We start from the raw sequence: 7,032 nt of genomic DNA, 5'->3' as shown, positions 1-7,032 counted from the left end.
GTGCTGGGAAGGTGACTGTGGCCCAAACAAGCCAAATCATCTTTCTGTATTAATAAACCAGGAAGATGAAGTGGTCACCAAAGACTCCCAGAAAAAGAACTTGCAGAGACTCAGCAATCTCACCTGACTCAATGACCAAACATCCCAGATACCAGCTCTTTGTAAATAACTCTGCTAGGGACTAGGGGCTTAATAGTGGATAGTACACAGACCCTGCTCCAGAGAAGTTCACATTCTGGAAAGTTAAACAACAGTGGAATCCAACAATGTTGTAGGACAGTTAAGAGAACAACAACAAGAGAAATGTGTTCCAGGGATACTAGAAGTTGTCCAGGGGAGGAAGTGGCTCCATGTGAAGAGGTGGCATTGAAAGCCTTTACCAGATGAAATTTTGACTGAGCTGGGATTTGAAGGATGATTAAGAGTCTTCTGGGCTGGGGCTGTGACTGAGTTGTAGAGGGCTTGCCTAGCAAGTGTGAGGCCCTGGGTTTTATTCTCAGCACTGCATAGAAATAAATAAATAAATAAATGTCATCAACAACTAAAAAATATTTTTTAAAAAGTCTTCTATGGGGCATGAGGGCATTGAAAGCAGAGGAAAGTTCATGAGTAGTTATTTAGATATAACCTTTTTGGGTGGAATTCAAGGATTTTGTAATGAGAACACCCATGGAGAAAAAAACTGAGTAGAGGACAATTAATTCTAATGTTTCACTTGAGTTTCTGATAAGAAGCAATAACCGACAACGGAAACTCCACCAAGGAAACCAGCGGCCACCATCTTTGAGAGCTGAAGTAACCACCGCCACTCTCCGACAGATTGCAACAATAAAACAGGTGCGTGTTACTCAGCTCCTCTCCCATACAGCAGGGAATTCTCAAAAAGTCTCTCCTAGGCTCTCTGGGGGAGGGATTATCAGAGCAAGCCTGCATAAAGACCCGGGGAGAACTAGAGACACCCGACCTTCAACTCCCCCTCCCATCAGCGGGGAAAACGAAACCAGTATCGCCAGTGCGGGGGTAGGGGCAAGAGGAAAAAATCAAAACAATAGAGTGCCAGGGGTTTTCAATAGCCACACTCCACGCCCAACAAACGGCAGGCCCAGAGTACAGTTTGAACTGCCGAGAGGCATCACTCAGGGGAAAACTGGTCTAGCAGGAGAAACCAGGACTAGCAGGAGTAACCAGGGGAATAGAGGCCAGGCCCTCGCGACTGGGTGGCTGGAGAAACTCCACCTGCTGCCCGCGAGACTGGGTGGCTGGAGTCCTCCCCCCGGCCTTTGACCTACCGCATGACTGGGCAGCTAGAGATTGCCCGCCCACCAGCAATAGCCGGCCCATTGCCCCTGCGACTGAGCAGCTGGAAACTGAAGGCCCGCCGACTGCCAGCGTGACTGGGCAGCTGGGGACCGCCCGCCCGCCTGCAACAGCCGGCCCATTGCCCCTGCGACTGGGCGGCTAGAGATCGCCCACCCACCAGTGACAGCCAGCCCATTGCCCCTGCGACAGAGCGGCTGGAGACCGCATGCCCGCGGGCGACCGACCGCACGACTAGGCGGTTAGAGATCGCCCGCCCACCAGCAACAGCTGGCCTGTTGCTGCTGTGACTGGGCGGTCGGAGACCGCATGCCCGCTGTCTGCCCGCGCAACTGGGTGGCTGGAGTCCACCCCCACCTTTGACCCACTGCGCGACTGGGCAGCTAGAGATTGCCCGCCTACCAGCAACAGCCGGCCCATTGCCCCTGCAACTGGGTGGCTGGAGACCGCACGCCCGCCTGCGACAGCCGGCCCATTGCCCCTGCTACTGAGCAGCTGGAAACCGCACGCCCGCCGGCGACCAATCGCCCGCCTGCTGCCAGCGCGACTGGGCAGCTGGGGACCGCCCGCCGGTGACAGCCAGCCCGCTGCCCGTGCGACTAGGCGGCTGAAGACCACACGCCCGCCGGCCACCGATCATCCGCCCGCTGCCTGCGCGACTGGGCGGCTGGAAACCTCCCGCCTGCTGGCGACCGACCCCGTGATTGGGCAGCTAGAGATCACCCGCCCGCCAGCGACAGCCCACCCGCTGCCGCGCGACTGGGCTGTTGGAGTCTGCCCGCCCGCCGGCGACCGATCGCCCACCGGCTGCCAGGGCGACTGGGCGGCTGGAGACCACCCGGCCGCCGGCGTCCGAGAGCTGAAACCAACCAGAGACAGTCCAGTCCAACCCCTCCATTCGGACACCCCAGTAAGTAGTCTGGGGCCCGCCATAGCAGGGAGGTGACGTCACTGGAGCTCGGCTGTCGGAATTCCTTCTCAGCGGAATCCACTTTAGCAAGCATAGTCTACTAACACAAAAGAGAGATAACAGAGATATAAAAAACCAAAACAAATTTATAGAAGAGAGCAGAAACACAGCAATCAAATAGAACTGGAAAGTAGCGTGAACATCATGAAAAAACAAGGGAAAAAAGGAGTACAAACAATTCAGGACAACTTAAATCTACAGGAGGACCTAGAAGCATCAGAAACAGGGATAGGGAAAGAACTCAAGGCATACCTAACTCAGATGGGAAGGAATATTAGAGAAGACATGAGACAGCAAGTCCAAGCAATAAAAGTATATTTTGAAAATGAATTAAACAAACAAATTCAAATGGCAAAGAACGAGCTTTACCAGGAGATAGAGATCTTAAAAAAAAATCAAACAGTAATCCTAGAAATGCAGGAAACTATAAACCAAATTAAAAACTCAAAAGAGAATATTACAAATAGACTAGATCAAGTAGAATTCAGAACATCAGATAATGAAGACAAAGTTTATCAACTTGAAAAGAATATAGTCAACACAGAAAAGATGCTTAAATCCCATGAGCAATCTATTCAAGAGATATGGGATGTCATGAAAAAACCAAATCTGAGAGTCATCGGGATAGAAGAAGGCACAGAGAATCAAACCAAAGGAATGGACAACCTATTAAATGAAATAATTCTAGAAAATTTCCCAGAGATGAAAGATGGAATGGATTGCCAAATCCTGGAAGCCTACAGGACCCCAAACATTCAAAACCGTAATAGACCAACTCCAAGACATATAATTATGAAGATAGCCAACATACAGAACAAGGAGAGAATATTAAAAGCTACGAGAGAAAGGAGGCAGATTACATTCAGGGGTAAACCAATTAGGTTAACAACTGATTTTTCATCACAGACTTTGAAAGAGAGAAGATCCTGGAACAATGTATTTCAAACGCTGAAAAATAATGGATTCCAACCAAGAATACTGTATCCAGCAAAATTAAGCTTCAGATTTGACAATGAAATTAAAATCTTTCATGATAAACAAAAGCTAAAAGAATTCACAGCCAGAAAACCAGCACTGCAAAGTATTTTGAGCAAAATACTACAAGAAGAGGAATTGAAAAATAGTGCCCAAAACTAACAGCAGGAGGTATCTCAGTAAGGGGGGAGGAAAATAACCAAAAAGTAAAAACTAGCCAAACTAAAATAAATAAATAAATAAACATGACTGGAAGTACAAATCATATTTCAATTGTAACCTTAAATGTTAATGGCCTAAACTCACCAATAAAGAGACATAGGCTAGTAACCTGGATCAAAAAAACAAATCCAACAATATGCTGCCTTCAGAAGACTCATATGATAGGAAAAGACATACACAGGCTGAAGGTAAAAGGTTGGGAAAAATCATATCACTCACATGGCCCTCGGAAGCAAGCAGGAGTGGCCATACTCATATCGAATAAAATCAACTTCAAACCTAAGTTAATCAAAAGGGATGAAGAAGGACACTATATACTGTTAAAAGGAACCATCCACCAACAAGACATAACAATTATCAATTTGTATGCACCAAACAATGGAGCTGCAACGTTCATAAAACAAACTCTCCTCAAGTTCAAGAGTCAAATAGACTACAACACAATAATTATGGGTGACTTCAACACACTGCTCTCGCCGTTAGACAGATCCTCTAGACAAAAGCTGAATAAAGAAACTATTGAACTCAATAGCACAATCAATAACCGAGACTTAACCGACATATATAGAATACATCAACCATCATCAAGTGGATACACGTTCTTCTCAGGAGCACATGGATCCTACTCAAAGAAAGACCATATACTATGCCATAGGGCAACTCTTAGTAAATATAAAGGTGTGGAGATAATACCATGCACCATATCTGATCATAATGGAATGAAACTGGAAATCAATGATAAAAGAAGGAAGGAAAAATCCTACATCACATGGAAAATGAACAATATGTTACTGAATGATCAATGGGTTACAGAAGACATAAAGGAGGAGATAAAAAAATTCATAGAGACAACTGACAATACAGACACAACATACCAGAATCTATGGGACACAATGAAAGCAGTTTTAAGAGGGAAATTCATTTCTTGGAGTTCTTTCCTCAAAAAAAGAAAAAAAAAACAACAAATAAATGAACTCACACTACACCTCAAAAACCTAGAAAAAGAAGAGCAAAATAACAGCAAATGTAGTAGAAGACAAGAAATAATTAAAATTAGAGCAGAAATCAACAAAATTGAAACAAAAAAAATTGAAAAAATTGAAAAAACTAAAAGTTGGTTCTTTGAAAAAATAAATAAGATCGACAGGCCCTTAGCCATGCTAACGAAAAGAAGAAGAGAGAGAACTCAAATTACTAACATACGGGATGAAAAAGGCAATATCACAAGAGACACTACAGAAATACAGAAGATAATTAGAAAGTATTTTGAAACCCTATATTCCAATAAAATAGAAGATAGTGTAGATATCAATAAATTTCTTAAGTCATACGATCTGCCCAGATTGAGTCAGGAAGACACACACAATTTAAACAGACCAATAACAAAGGAAGAAATTGAAGAAGCCATCAAAAGACTACCAACCAAAAAAAGCCCTGGACCGGATGGGTATACAGCGGAGTTTTACAAAACCTTCAAAGAAGAATTAATACCAATACTTTTCAAGCTATTTCAAGAAATAGAAAAAGAAGGAGTTCTTCCAAATTCATTCTATGAGGCCAACATCACCCTGATCCTGAAACCAGACAAAGACACTTCAAAGAAAGAAAACTACAGACCAATATCTCTAATGAACTTGGATGCAAAAATTCTCAATAAAATCCTGGCGAATCAAATACAAAATCATATCAAAAAAATTGTGCACCATGATCAAGTAGGATTCATCCCCGGGATGCAAGGCTGGTTCAATATACGGAAATCAATAAATACTATTCACCACATCAATAGACTTAAAGACAAGAACCATATGATCATCTCGATAGATGCAGAAAAAGCATTTGACAAAGTACAGCATCCCTTTATGTTCAAAACACTAGAAAAACTAGGATAACAGGAACTTACCTCAACATTGTAAAAGCTATATATGCTAAACCTCAGGCTAGCATCATCCTAAATGGAGAAAAACTGAAGGCATTCCCTCTAAAATCTGGAACAAGACAGGGATGCCCTCTATCACCACTTCTATTCAATTTAGTTCTTGAAATACTAGCTAGAGCAATTAGAGAGACAAAAGAAATTAAAGGCATAAAAACAGGAAAAGAAGAACTTAATTATCGCTATTTGCGGATGACATGATAATATATTTAACAGACCACAAAGGGTCTACAAAGAAACTGCTAGAGTTAATAAATGAATTCAGCAAAGTGGCAGGATATAAAATCAACACGCATAAATCAAAGGCATTCCTGTATATCAGCAACAAAACTTCTGAAATGGAAATGAGGAAAACCACTCCATTCACAATATACTCAAAGAAAATAAAATACTTGGGAATCAACCTAACAAAAGCGGTGAAAGATTTATACAATGAAAACTACAAAATCTTAAAGAGAGAGATAGAAGAAGATCTTAGAAGACGGAAAAATGTACCCTGTTCATGGATAGGCAGAACTAACATCTTCAAAATGGCGATATTACCCAAAGTTCTTTACAGGTTCAATGTGATGCCAATTAAAATCCCAACTGCATTTCTTGTAGAAATAGGTAAAGCAATCATGAAATTCATATGGAAAAACAAAAGACCCAGAATAGCAAAAGCAATTCTAAGCAGGAAGTGTGAATCTGGAGGTATAGCGATACCAGAGTTCAAACTGTAGTACAAAGCAATAGTAACAAAAACAGCGTGGCACTGGTACCAAAACAGGCGGGTGGACCAATGGTACAGAATAGAGGACACAGAAACCAATCCACAAAATTACAACTTTCTTATATTTGATAAAGGGGCTAAAAGCATGCAATGGAGGAAGGATAGCATCTTCAACAAATGGTGCTGGCAAAATTGGAAATCCATATGCAATAAAATGAAACTGAATCCCTTTCTCTCGCCATGCACAAAAGTTAACTCAAAATGGATCAAGGAGCTAGATATCAAATCAGAGACACTGCGCCTGATAGAAGAAAAAGTTGGCTCCGATCTACATACTGTGGGGTCAGGCTCCAAATTCCTTAATAGGACGCCCATAGCCCAAGAGTTAATAACAAGAATAAATAAATGGGACTTACATAAACTAAAAAGTTTTTTCTCAGCAAGAGAAACAATAAGAGAGGTAAACAGAGAGCCTACATCCTGGGAACAAATTTTTACCCCTCACACTTCAGATAGAGCCCTAATATCCAGAATATACAAAGAACTCAAAAAATTAAACAATAAGATAACAAATAACCCAATCAACAAATGGGCCAAGGACCTGAACAGACACTTCACAGAGGAGGACATACAATCAATCAACAAGTACATGAAAAAATGCTCACCATCTCTAGCAGTCAGAGAAATGCAAATCAAAACCACCCTAAGATACCATCTCACTCCAGTAAGATTGGCAGCCATTACGAAGTCAAACAACAATAAGTGTTGGCGAGGATGTGGGGAAAAGGGTACTCTTGTACACTGCTGGTGGGACTGAAAATTGGTAAGGCCAATCTGGAAAGCAGTATGGAGATACCTGGGAAAGCTGGGAATGGATCCACCATTTGACCCAGCTATCGCCCT

Source organism: Marmota flaviventris, chromosome 19 (assembly GCF_047511675.1).
Source record: "Marmota flaviventris isolate mMarFla1 chromosome 19, mMarFla1.hap1, whole genome shotgun sequence".
Lineage (NCBI taxonomy): Eukaryota > Metazoa > Chordata > Mammalia > Rodentia > Sciuridae > Marmota > Marmota flaviventris.
Note: the sequence above shows the minus strand (reverse complement) of the source record.